This window comes from Gallus gallus, chromosome 1, assembly GCF_016699485.2.
Source record: "Gallus gallus isolate bGalGal1 chromosome 1, bGalGal1.mat.broiler.GRCg7b, whole genome shotgun sequence".
NCBI classification, from domain to species: domain Eukaryota; kingdom Metazoa; phylum Chordata; class Aves; order Galliformes; family Phasianidae; genus Gallus; species Gallus gallus.
In genome coordinates, this window is record NC_052532.1 from 57,960,892 (window position 1) to 57,975,270 (window position 14,379).

The following is a 14,379-nucleotide window of genomic DNA, read 5'->3' on the forward strand; positions in this document are numbered from 1 at the left end:
AAGCCAGGATGCCATTGGCTTTCTTGGCCACTGGGTCACACTGCTGGCTCATATTCAGCCAAGCATCAACCAACACCCCCAGGACCATTTTCTCTATACAGTCTTTCATCCACTTTGCTTCAAGACTGTGGCGTTGCCTGAGGTTGTTGTGGCCAAAACTTAGGACCCAGTACTTGGTCTTGTTAAACATCACCCTCTGACTTTAGTCCCGCTATCCAGACTTTCCAGATCCCAGGCAGATAGATACTTTCTCCCAGCATTTTGTAATCTGCAGACTTACTGAGGGTGCACTCAATCCCCTCTTCCATATAATCAGTGAAGATACTGAACAGGACAAGCTCCAGTGCTGACCCCTGGGAAACACCACTTGTGACCAGCTGGTGGCTGGATTTAACTCCATTCACCACTACTCTCTGGGCCCAGCCATCCAGCCAGTTCTTTACCCAGCAAAGAGTGTACCTGTCTAAGCCATGGGCTGCCAGGAGAATACTGTGGAAGACAGTGTCAAAGGCTTTGCTGAAGTGTAGGTAGACTACATCAACAGTCACTTGTTTCACAACATCAATATATCACTTGTTTTTTATCAGGTGCATGCAAGAATTTAATCCACATCTTTCTCACAAATGGCAGTGATTTTCCTGAGGAAAAATAGCTGCCACCATCAATATAGAAAAAATAGAAACATATTATTACCTCAAGGATGTATCGTGTAAAAAGCAAGCTCTTGAGAATGACTTTTGAGAGACCAGAAGAATGCTGTCAATAAGCATGAAGTTGAACAATGCCCATAATTCTGAAGGACTGGGAGTCCACATAGGTATCAGGTTGGAGAATTCACATGCTAGGAGGTGCATCTCTGTGTTACTAGAATAGTATTTTATAGTGTTGCTGATGAAGGGCACTGGGACCATGGGATTGCCATCTTACAGTCATTTTAAATCTCAGTTAAGAGATGAAAAGGAATGAAATATCAAGTAGGAATCTATGTCAGAACACCAGATCTACTCATCCACAGTCTGGGCAGTATTTGGTTCTAGAGCCAAATGTTGTCTAGGCTCAGTGCCAGTGATCTAGTGTAGTGATTCATTATTAGTATGTCCAGGGTAAACGAAAGCTTACTACAGCTGTGCACATATTGATTGAAAGCCCAAGTACTGCTGATGGAATGACTTGCTCCCAGGAGTTTTAAATCAGTCTGTTAAAACTGGGATTTCTGGGGATATTACTAATACTCTGTTATACATCTTAGGCCCATGCAGACATGTAACCATCTGTCCACTTGATGAAGCACAGAAGTTTTCAATAGAAATATCTAATCTGACACTGGTCCTGCCAATTTATATGTAGTTTAAGTTCCAATAACTAATTACAAGGCAATGTGCTATAAACTGAGCTATGTTCTTGCAGATACCTTGTACTCATCAGTGTACTGTAAAGCTTTTTGCTTATGCTTTTCATTCCTTTATTTAAAAGGCCATTATAAAACCTACTTCTTTAATAAAAGAGACATTGAAGCAAGTATCCACAGCGTCAGGAAGGTAGGAAGTATTTTCAGAAAGTATATCAATTTTGCTATTTTTTTGTATGAAAAGACACATCCATAACAGCATCATCTTCTACCAGGCAAATAACTCAATAGAAAAAATATTCAAGAGAAAATCGTTAATAATTAATTGCATGCTTTAAAATGCTCAGGTTCCAAATGTGGACATAATAGTATTTAAGGTTAAGTTTATATCTGCTGGAATAGTGGCATGGTAGGTGGCAGACAGTCCAGGAGATTCCTGGAGTTTGTTGAGGACAACTTCCTGGTCCAGGTAATAGATGGACCAACGAAAGGTGAAGCCTTACTGGACCTGGTACTCTCTAATGCAGAGGAGAGCATTAGAGATGTTAAGACTGGAGGCAGCCTGGGCTGCAGTGACCATGCCTTGGTGGAGTTTGTGATCTTGAAGAATGTGGGCCTGGCAAAAAGCAGAGCTAGGACCCCATGCTTTAGGAGAGCAAACTTCTGGCTGCTCAAGGAACTGCTGAGTGGGATCCCCTGGGAAACTGTCCTTAAGGGCATGGGTACAGAACAGAGCTGGCAGCTCTTTAAGTACACCCTCTGAGAGCACAACGGCTCTCCATCCCCCAGCAGAAAAAGTCGAGCAGGGAAGGCAGGTGGCTGTTGTGGCTGTGCAAGGGCCTGCAGCTTAAACTGAGGGAAAAGAGGGACATGTACAGAAAATGGAAGCAGGGCTGTGTAGCCTGGGAGGAATAGAGGGCTGTTGTCCATATGTGTAGAGATAGGATTAGGAAAGCCAAGGAGCAGATGGAGCTGATCTTGCTGAGGGATGTAAAAGACAACAAGAATGGGTTCTACACATACACAGGCAGGAGACAGGCCAAAGAAAGTGTTCACCCTCTGATGAAACGTAATGGGGAGCTGGCTTCCTCAGACATAGAAAAAGCTGAGGTACTCAATGAGTGCTTTGCCTCAGTCTTCACAGATGGTCAGGCTTCCCATGTATCCCAGGACCATGAGCCTCTAGGTTAGGGTGTGGGAATGATTTCTGTCCCAATGTAACAGTGGAACAAGTCCAAGTCCTCCTCATGAAACTAAATGTGTATAAGTCCATGGGGCTGGATGATATCCATCCTAGGGTTCTGAAAGAGATGTCTGATGTGGTTGCTGAGCTGCTCTCCATCATATTTGAAAAATCATGGCTGTCTGGTGAAGTCCCCGGTGACTGGAAAAACGGAAACATTACTCCCATTTTTAAGAAAGGAGAAAGGAAGACCCAGGGAACTACAGGCTGGTGAACCTCACATCTGTTCCTGGGAAGATCATCGAGCAAATCCTACTAGAAGCTATGTTAAAGGACATACGAGATAAAGACATGATTCAAGACAGCCAGCATAGCTTCACTAAAGGCAGATCTTGCCTGACCAATCTGGTGGCCTTCTGTGATGGAACGACGGCTTTGGTGGATGGGAGAAGGGCGATGGATATCATCTACCTGGACTTCTGCGAAGCCTTTGACATGATCCAGCACAACATCCTTCTCTCTAAATTGGAGAGGTATGGATTTGAAGGATGGACTGTTCAGTGGATTAGGAATTGGCTGGCTGGACGCAGTCAAAGGGTTGTGATCAATGGTTCTGTGTCAGGGTGGAGGCAGGTCACAAGGTGTGTCCCTCAGTGGTTGGTCTTGGAACCGGTGCTCTTCAACATCTTCATCAGTGACACAGACAATGGCATCAAGTACAACCTCAGCAAGTTTGCGGATGACACCAAGCTGAGCAGTGCAGTCAATACATTGGAGGGAAGGGAAGCCATCCAGAGGGACCTGGACAGGCTGGAGAAGTGTGCCCGTGTGAACCTAATGAGGTTCAATAAGGTTAAGTGCAGGATGCTGCCCTTGTGTCAGCGCAGTCCCAGGTATTTATACAAACTGGGGGAAGATCTCCTTGAGAACAGCCCTGCAGAGAAGGACTTGGGGGTCCTGGTGGACGAGAAGCTGGACATGAGCCAGCAGTGTGTGCTTGCAGCCTGGAAGGCCAACTGTGTTCTGGGCTGCATTAAAAAAGGGGTGGCTAGCAGGGAGAGGGAGGTGATTGTCCCCCAGTCTGGAGTACTGCGTCCAGGCCTGGGGCCCTCAGTACAGGAAGGATGTGGAGCTGTTGGAGCGGGTCCAGAGGAGGGCCGCTAAGATGATCAGAGGGCTGGAGCACCTCTCCTATGAGGAAAGGTTGAGGGAACTGAGATTGTTAGGCTTCGAAAAGAGAAGGCTCCGGGGAGGCTTTGTTGCATCCTTCCAGTACTTGAAGGGAGCATATAAACAGGAAAGGGAATGACTGTTTATGAGGATAGATAGTGATAGGACAAGGGGAAATGGTGTTAAACTGAACAGGCGAGGTTAAAGTTAGATATTAGGAAGCAGTTTTTCACTTAGAGGGTGCTGACACACTGGAACAGGTTGCCCAAGGAGGTTGTGGATGCCCCATCTCTGGAGGCATTCAAGGCCAGGCTGGATGTCGCTCTGGGCAGCCTGGGCAGCCTGGTCTGGTGGTTGGTGACCCTGCACGTAGCAGGGGGTTGAAACTCAATGATCATTGAGGTCCTTTTCAACCCAGACCATTCTATGATTCTATATAAGACAATAATTAAATCTGAAAACTACTATTTTTTAAATTAAAAAAAAAAAAAAAAAAAAAAAAGGTTTCCAGCAACAGCAAAACATGAGAAAAAAACATGATTTGGTTTGACTTTGCAGTCTATATATATTTACTGGAAGGGCTGCTCATTTACAAATATAGATTACTTTCAGAGACTTATTTATTGCTGGGGTGGTGATCAGCCATTTGTTAAAAACTGCAGAACAGAGGAACAATTTATAAATATTCAACATAATTATGAAATATGTAAAAATTACAAAAATACAGGACAGGAAGATGAGAGAAAGAGTAGAAATGATTGCAAGACCAGATTATGAAGCAATGAAAAAAGCTTATGAAGGAATGGAGAGAACTTTCTCATCGAATGTTGATCTTGAACAATTTAATGGCTATAACTTTGCATTCAGATTTTCTTCTTCAAAAAAATTTACTTTGCACAATTGTTTTCAGTAAATACTGATTATATTACCTATAGCTTGTCACTAGACATAGAATTTGTCCATTTTGTCAGTAAGTTTCTTGGAAAATACATTATGCAACATGTGGAAGGAATGGTTCTGATAAATGTCCCAATTTGGAAAGGGAAATCTCTCAAATATGGAAGCCAACAAAACAAAACAAAACAAAACAAAACAAAACAAACAAAAAAACCCCAACAAAACCAGCACAAAAATAAGTTTCAAACATATAGAAACATCTCATGAAAAGGATGGGATTAAAATAAAATTTATTCAATTTGAAAAATGTAAGTTAATTGTTATAAGAAAAGGCATCAAGCTGAAAAACTATGCTAAAAATGTATCTCACTAGAATTAACACATTTTTTAAAGTGTTATTCATTTCCAAATGACCACTGTTCATTTGATTAACAATTGAATAGTGGGGAATTTTAAATAAAATCCTTGTCAGTATGGGATTTTTCTTCTGCTGGGATTAAAAACAAACTCCATTACATCTATCAATATAGACAACATGAAAGTTAATGTAAATTATTAACTAAAAGTAATTATGTGTGGAATATCAACAAAGTTTTAATCCAAGAGTCATATTAGGGTTCAGGGACCTACATTTTAATAAAAATAATTATGTTGTTTTCTAAAGCATTTTAAGGGCTTATGATAGACATTGACACAGCAATAAGAGTTTTTAATGAAACAACTTGGAAACACACTACTGTATTTTGAGGGCTCTGTTAGCAATGATAGTAAGTAAGTCATTGACTTATATGATTTCACAGCAATTTATTAACTCTTAAGAAACTACTAAGAGATAATTTATTAACAAAACTATGACAAATAGGACCTTAATGGAAAAATGTAACCAACAAATTATTCAAACTAACAAAATAAGGCAATTTCTCAGACAGTAAGAATTAGTCAAGGTCCATTTAAGTCAGGAGAAGTGGACCAGTTAATGTCAACTAATTATGTAGTTCTGCAAGCTTAAGTCTGCTGTCCTCTCATTAAGTATATAACAGCTAGAGATCTTAATGCACTGAACTGTAGAAAGCCTCTGCATAGTGGAAAACACAGTATTCTTCAGGTATCACAGAAGGAATTTGGAGGTGTGGAGAGGTTAAGTGATTTGCAGAGGCCATGGAACAGATAAGTGGCAGAGCCGGGAATAGATCTGGTATGTCATGACTCCCATGCAGTAACCACAGAACCATCTGGCTTGTCAGAATAAATACACATTTAATTATGTGATGTTCTAAGGGCAAACAAAATTGTCAGCATAGGTTAAATGTCATCTAATAATTTGTCCTCACCGCATTTCATCTATAACGAGCAACTGTTTAGCTTATTTCTTATTTGTTGCATCACTACTTCTGTTACACAACTGTTAAAAAAAGAACCATCATCTGTGTACTTGAATGCAAACTCAGACAACGTAGTGCTGGTTAGACCGTGCTTTGTTTGGACGTATAGACAAAAGCCTCATTCAATCTATTTCACTGCTGCCCAAGTAACATTGAATGCAAATCACAGATCTCTTGCCCTTACTACTCTGTCATTTGTTAAATGTATTTCCTAACTGGGAAACAAAACCCACCTGATTTTACTGAAGACAGTTTTCCCAACTTGAAATTCTGTTAGGGCTCTCTCCATTATTGACAGTCTGTCAGAAATGGGACCGCTTATACACATCTGGATACAGTACTGACAACTTCATGGAGATATCTCTTAAATTGACTGAGTTTGGATTTGAGACACAAATCCCAAGCTCCACAATATCAGACTCTTTCCTCTCTGTCTCCCTTCCTGCCCCTCCTCTCACGTTGCTCTCTTAGTAAATTTAGTACAACTATTACTCATTAAACAGTGCTTAGCTGAGGAGCCAGCTTTAATAGCTGGGTAATTCTTAATTCACTTTACATTAAAATAATAAATCTCAGGGTGTGTTTTCCTGAGATATTCTTTTTTGCAGTAACTTGACCTTTTTAACCATTACTCTTACATTCTCCTCTTTATAAAAGCTACCTTGATGACAGATGTATTTTTCTAACTTCCCTGTGCACCTCAGAACATCTAATTTTTCTTCAGAATATCAGTGTCCATAAAATATTCTGCAGTATTAACAGTACAGGAAAGACTGTACAAAAAATGAAGGGAGCAGAACTTCAGGTGTTGTAACTCAGTTAGAGTTATCCAAAGTTATAATGACTTGTCTCAACCAATTACCTGACTTACAGTCACCAGTAACAGCTGGCCTATCGGTCTAAGGTGACCTTTCTCATGTTTGGTTTTTTTTTTTTTTTTTTTTTTTTTTTTTTCTCTGTGTGTGTGTGTGTGTTGTGAAGTTCAGACAAATGCTGTACAGAATTTTTCAGGAAAGGGAGGGAACTTCAGAGTCTTGTTAAGACAAACTATTGTTATGTATGCTGACCACATTCTGCCCCAGTGACAATTACTAGAGTGTGAGAACGTACCTGTAATAATAAAGTAAATTAAACATATAAATAAGTTTCATGTAAGCAGTAGCAAGCAAAATGAGAAGGAAAAAAAAAAAGAGTACAAGAGAGAAACAGAAAGGTGAAATGAAAACAGACTTAAAATTAGAATTCGATGAAAGACTCTGAAGATCCTTTATCCTAATTGATGACTTATGCAACTTATGAAAAAAAAAGAAAAAAAAGAACTGGAAGGGAAATGAAAAGAATAATCTTAAGATATATATTTAAATTATTCTGCCTGCCTGCCTTTGCTGTCGCTTTGTAATTATCCAGTTGGGTTGTTCAATTGTCCAGAAGGGCAGAACTCATTCTGAAGTTTCATACTCACCTGGCCTCTTCTCCCTTTCAGTAAGGCCCTTTTGTAGGAGACGGAGAGGTCAGCTTGGCCTCGTTGAATGTCAACTCGCTAATAATGAAGCTCTGGAAAGGAGACAGAAGGTCTGAATAAACAGGGGTGTTTTGTACCTAAACTCTCTGCTGATTATGAAGACTTGTTATGGAATTTACTTGCTTTCTAGCCAATGGATTGTTAGTGGAAATGTACGGAATGCGTGTGTTACAATATAAAAGGCTTGCTTAGAAGAATAAGCATAGATACACATCATGATCATGATCATCACAGCAATAAAGAAATCTTCCCGGCACGAGAACCCTGTGTCGTGTTGCTAACTCACGACACTCTTTGACAACTTATTAAAGGCTAGGCACTGTGTCCTGCAGTAGAAAACAATGTAACTGTATAGTTTTGGCCAGAAGTCTAGACAAAAAAATCTTCCAGGTGAAAACTTTGTCCTAGAGATACTGAAACTGGACACTGGAGACACCTACACCCCCTAAATATGACCTTCGAGACGAGTGAATGGACTTTTTCTCCTCATCCTTCTTTGATGACTGCAGTCCAACTTTCTGTCTCATTCAAATGTAGTCTGTGATACTGCCATATTTGCAAGTTAACAAATCTTACTGTCAGAGCCGCCAAGTGTTTTCTTCTTTCCCTGTGCCCAACAGTGTGACTATGCACTTTGATTCCTGGAGGCCATAAAACCCTCAGAATTACTTAGAATTCTTTTTCCCATTTCCTTTTGGTAACTTCTGTTTCAAGGCTTCATCTTTTCTTTGAGGTAGTCAGGACAGGATTGCTTTCAGACTACCAAACCACGGATGTACTTGTGTCTAGTCACAACCGTTCAACTAGTAGAAAGCACATGCTGCAAACTGATAAAATACATTTCTAGAACATCTGATAGGTTTTAGCAGTCTAAACAGTAAGAGAGCACCTGGGGAGTCTAAATCAACTGAATTTTCTTGATTAGAAATGGAGTTGTCAGCATCTGCATTCTCCACAAGTGAGTTGAAATCTGAACATGTATGCATGTGTGGGTCTATATATATTTTGCTATATTTTGAGAGGTGATTTATCCTATGTGGTTACTAAAGGCAATAAAAAAATGGAGGAAAAAAGAAAAAAAGAAAAAAAAAACAAGAGATGCCTATAGCACACACTCAGCTAAATTGTCTATCAATAATGCAATAACACAATGCAACTTCATTTTTTGTGGCTTCTTTCTCATGAACTGTGTCCCAAAATTCTTTGCAAGTTTAAATAATACAAGACTATGGATATTACTTTGTATAAATTACAGACAAACGCTGGTACAAAGATGCTGCCTGAAGAATATTTTAAGGAGGAAAAAGGCCAATAACAAAGAGAATAGAAGAGGGAGAAATAAATTAAGAGGTGCAGGCAGGAAAATGAAGATACGTTTGCAGATGAGATCCAAAAAGAGATGTAGAATTGATGAGACAGAGATACTGGATCTCTGTTCCAGATGGCAAGAGATTATGTGCAGGGACAGAGAGGAAGCTGGTGTTAAGTAAGCAGAGAGAGAAGAGGGGGAGAGGTGTGGAGGTCTGGAATGCTCTAACAAGGCAGACATTTCACAGCTGGTGCCTGAGATGAATGGGAGGCTCGGGGATTCCTCTGGAAACAGAAGGAATATGAACTGGTTGCTTTGGTACAAGTACAAGACAGTGAACAACATTTTCCTTGCTGCCAAGGAACACAAAAGCCGGAGATAGTATCTATATTTAAATCAAAGGAATATGGAATTGGCCAATAAAGAAGAAGCAATAGCCTATCTTCAGACGTAATTTATTTACTAAGTCCAGGTGCAGGTCCCAGAGAAGTAGGTACAAAAATTCTGAATTTAAAGAGTGCTAATCTGGTGTGGCTCTTCAAATTCCTTTGCTATTCCTGCTCTGCCTCTTCTTAGTGATTTCTCTATGACAGTATGTTGTCTAACAGGCAGTAAATATATTCTGTACATTTTGTGTTATCAGCACTTTTAAGAACAACAGCTACTGAACATACAAGTCTTGCTGTGCACAAGATATTTGCACTCACAGATTTGACAGATATCTTCAGGGCCATTTGTTCAATGCTGGTTCTGCAGGAGTAGAGCCAAAAGATGTTAAAAATTGGTCAGGTTTGTTTCCTAACTCATTAACCCTGACTTCACTACATATTACCCTCCCAAAGCTTTTGTCCTGTAATACTAACAGTTGCACATTTAGTTTAATATTGCTTCTGTGCTGATGAGGTTATGTCTGAACACAAGAGAACTGTTTATTCCTGTGATCAAAAGATAATGTCATGATGCATCATAGAGCCTGAGGCTGAGGTCTCATGAAATTCCTCTGGGAGCTACAGGAAAGAAGGGGACAGACTTTTTAGCAGGATCTATTTGGTAGAACAAGGGGAAGTGGCTTCAAGCTTAAAGAGAGGAGATTTAGGTTGGACATAAGGAAAAAGTCTTTTACAGTGAGGGTTGTGAGGCACTGAAAAAGCTTGCCTAGAGATGTGGTTGAGATCTCATCCCTGGAGACTTTCAAGATGAGGCTGGATCAGGCCTTGGGCAACCTGATCTAGCTGTGCACATCCCTGTTCATTGTAGGAGAGTTGGCTTCTATGATTCTATGCTTCTATGATTCCTGTGTCACTTACTCCAATCCAGCCTTAATCCCAAACTCAGCAAGTCATTTCTGTCCAACTCAGTCATTTCTGTGCAAGATAAAAACTTCAGAAGAGGAAGAGTTAAAAGTGAATTCATTTACATAGGCAGATATTTACAGAATCAGAATGGCTGCTTCAACAGCTGGTCTGGGTGTAAATCTAGTGCTCACTAAGCCTATAAAATTCATTATTATGAAGCCAAAAAGCTATAAATTAAGTCTTTGATTTTGGATCGAAAGATAAAAATTCTAATACTATTTAAGAAATTGTTATTAAAATATCCCCTTGAGCTCCTCAAGTCTTCAGATAGCAAATCAAAACTGAACTAACTAATCACTGTATTTGTTTTTCTCCAATAGGCTCAGAGATCACTCATTTGTTCTCACACTGATATAAATGTAAATTGTATGTCAAGGACTCATGCCAAGATGTGCTCTAGGCAGATGAAAGTGAAGAAGAGGAGACAAATTTCAGCAGATCTGATGAACTCACCCATGATTTTAGGTACACATATTTGCACCAAAATACTTATTTGTTTTGTCAGAGAGGTAAAACACTAGCTTCTGGGCCACATACTTGTCAAGTGATTTTGCTGTAAAGTATAGTCATACTCTGGCAAAAATAGTTTCCAAAGAGACAGACTGTGGTAATGTCTTGAAAGTCTCTATCTATCTTGCTTCCTTTTCTCCTCATGCTGCAATTGTCCATTTTATGAACACTAAGTTTCTTTTCCAAACAGTGTCTAACAGTTATATTCAAAGTGTTATTGACTGACTCATAATTAAGAGAGTAGTAATACAACAGTTGATTTTTATCTAGTTAAAAGAAACAACAAATGTGTATTAGTGTATGTCATATTTTAAGCCAAATTGGTAAAGGTATGGTAGGTACTTGATGCAGGATTTATGCCTGTACCGGAAAATACTTTGAATAATACACAGGATCAACTATATCCACCGGGGACATGTCACATAATGTTCACATTGCAAAATTATATCTGCATTTGCAGTGCTTTTCTTTTAAACGACCTGAATGTGTATCTAAGGATATACTTTTCTCACTGCTCATATGAAATAACTAGACATAAAAATAACAACTAGCTTGACTTCCCATACCTACAATCAGCACTCTGTCAGGAGATAGGAGCCTTGCAGCGTTTCTTAAATGCTGTTTGACTTGGGATTCCAGCAGGCAACAGGAGAAACACATCGAAGAAATTAAAAAGATCCCTAGAAGTTATTTGACCACAAGCTCTGAGGTTTTAGACCAATGACATCTCTGATCAAGATGTGGAGGTCTTCCAATAGCCAATTCCAACATAAGAGGGAGCAACATCTTAAATTACATTTTTCATCTGAACAAAGTAAATAGTTTTTAGAAAAGAAAGCTAGAATGGTTCTAATGTTTAATTGGTTTGGCACACACAAACTAGCTAAACTATGTGCCTGGTTTAGCTCAAGATCTTCAAGTGTTGTCCCATGTGTGGAGAACATAATACTCTGAGCACTTGGACAGCTAGTTTACATTAACTAGTGGAATTAAGGATAACAAGGTGCAAATCAAGGCAGTACTTAGAGAATATAAGGGATTATTTTGTCCTAATCTTTGTACTAAGTTCACAACAAGTATAAGAATAGAAATCCTTGTGAATTTTACCCTACAGATAACACTGTAAATTTCAATGCATGGCTTAAAGTTCACTTAGAATCTTAAAGTGGGATATAAAAAGACTTAAGTGATGCCTACATTATTACTGAGGGACTACAAATGTTTTGGAAGCATGAATTAAATATTCTGAGGTCATTATTTTCAGAACTATCTCTATACAGAGAGAGAGACCGTTACAGTGACGAAAATACAAGGAAACTACTGCTGAGCAGAACAGGTTGGCACACTGGAGAAGAATTCAGAGGATCTATGGAATTTTGAACAAATCACAGTATTGCTCTCAGTGTTCCTTCCCATCTGAATGTCCATATTCCACAGAGATATTTAAACTGGTATGATACCTAAAGCCCTTCAGAAAGCACTGTCCAAAAACTCTGTAACAAAAAGTGATTGTTAGCACAAGCAGTAAAAGATGAAACAAAAAATATTTTTAATATAAAAATAGGAATTACCTCGACAGTATTTGCAGAATTTTCCATCAAGCTCTTCAAAGGTATTTATGAAAGGAACTGTTTTATTTGAAAGGAAGTTGTCAGAAAGGGTGCCACAAATACTTAAAGAAGACATTGCACAGTATCTCTGGGACAAAGTAAACATTTGTTGCTGCCTTTCTCCATCATTGCTTTCATTGTGGCAACTCAGTGGTTGTTGGATTCCTCGGTGAGCTGCTTCAAGTCATTAGACATAATATATATACTTTAAAAATAAATAAAATAAAAATTAACAAACAAGCAAATCTCTTGAGCTTGGGGGGTTTTCTGCAGGACTATTGAGTTGATTCAGATGAGAAAAGATCCAAGAAAAGGGAAAAGTGGAGCTGTAAGTATGTGTTTAAGTATACGAGGAGAGGGAAGGAAAAATAATTGCTTTCATTTTTTAGGGAGGTAGAGTTGCATTTTGATTTTGTATCATGCAACTTCACTCTTATGCACATGTTTCACTGAAAAAAATATCCTTGGAAGTGGCATAGCTGCAATTTTGAAAGTTATTCACAGATATAAGCAGGGTCCTATCACTGTCACCAAAAAGAAAAAAGGAAAAAGAAAAAAGGAAAAAGAGAAAAGAAAAAAGAAAAAAAAAAAAGATAGCCTGACCTTCCACTCCCCTTGTGAGGAGCTGTAGGTTGCCATGAAGTCTCCCCTCAGCCTCCTCTGCCCTGATCTGAACAAACCAAGAGACCTCAGCTGCTCCTCATGTGTCTTCCCCTCCAGATTCTTCTCCATCTCTGTAGCCCTGCTTTGGACAATCTTTAATAGTCTTATGTCCTACTTATGTTGTGGTGCCCAAACATGTACCTAGTGTCCAAGGTAATGCCACACAAATGTAGGACCTGTGTGAGGGGAGAGTCAGGTTGGATATTAGGAAAATGTTCTTCACTGAGAGATTGGTCAGGTGCTGGAACAGGCTCCCCAGGAAAGTGGTCACAGCTCCAAGCCTGTTGGAGTTCAAGAAGCATTTGGAAAATGCTCTCAGTGATATGGTTAAATTTTTAGGTAGCCCTGTGTGAAGCCAATAGGTGGACTGGATGATCCCTGTGGGTCCCTTGCAACAGAGAATGTTCTATGATTCTATGACAGTGCCTAACAGACCAACAATCTTGTTGAATTCAATCTACAGTGAAGATTTTAAGAATGTCTAGTAATTCTGTGACTAATTTTTGCTTGATAAGTCTATCCTGTTTGAGTCATTGAAATAGACCATACATACATGAAAATAAACATCAGGGAAAAAAGACTAACTTGCAAGAACATGAAAGAAATACACCAGTGTGTCCATGGAATGAGCTGACTCAGAAGTGACACATATATGATTCAGGAATAGAACATTTACATTACTTGTGTCAAGGATATTGCAAACATCAAACTAAAGTTAATCCAAGTTAGTCCTATGTGAGCAGGATCCAGCTGTGAAGAACCTGACTCACTGAACCATCTTCAGCAACAGGAACCCACCATGATTTTGAACCTGTACAGAGAGTGGCTTGAGGAGACAAAAAGGATTCCAGCTCCAATCCTGAATTATTTTCTATTAAAAGAAAATATTCATCCTTAAATACTCAAATGAAGATCAAAAAGGAGACCAAACAAAGCAGTAGCATCAATAGCTTCTCATAACACTTTATAGCTCTGTGGAGTGATTACATCCTATTTACTTCGACTTCTTGCAGATCTGTTATTGTATTCTGCCACAGGGGGAAAAAAAAAAAGCTCTTTAATTATTCTTCCTCACTTTTTGCCAACCAGTCCCTGTGTCCTGGATTGAAATCAATGTTAATGGTTTTTGAGACTCCAGTATAGATATATTTTTTAATTGATGTCTCCTCTTCCTCCTCCTGACCCAATTCTTATTTTCATTATATTCAAAAACACACTGATGATCCACTCAGATCTGATCAATTATTTTAGCTCCTTTCTGTAATAAATAAATTTAATATTGCTTTGCTGGCACAATTTAATCACTGGCACAAACATCTGAAATTTGTGAACAACAGCTGAGCTGCAGTGACAGAAAGCAGGTGGTCTGGTAGCTGTTAAGATCCAAGTGGCAAGCAAACTAAAACAATGGAGGCTACTGGGTGGAATCA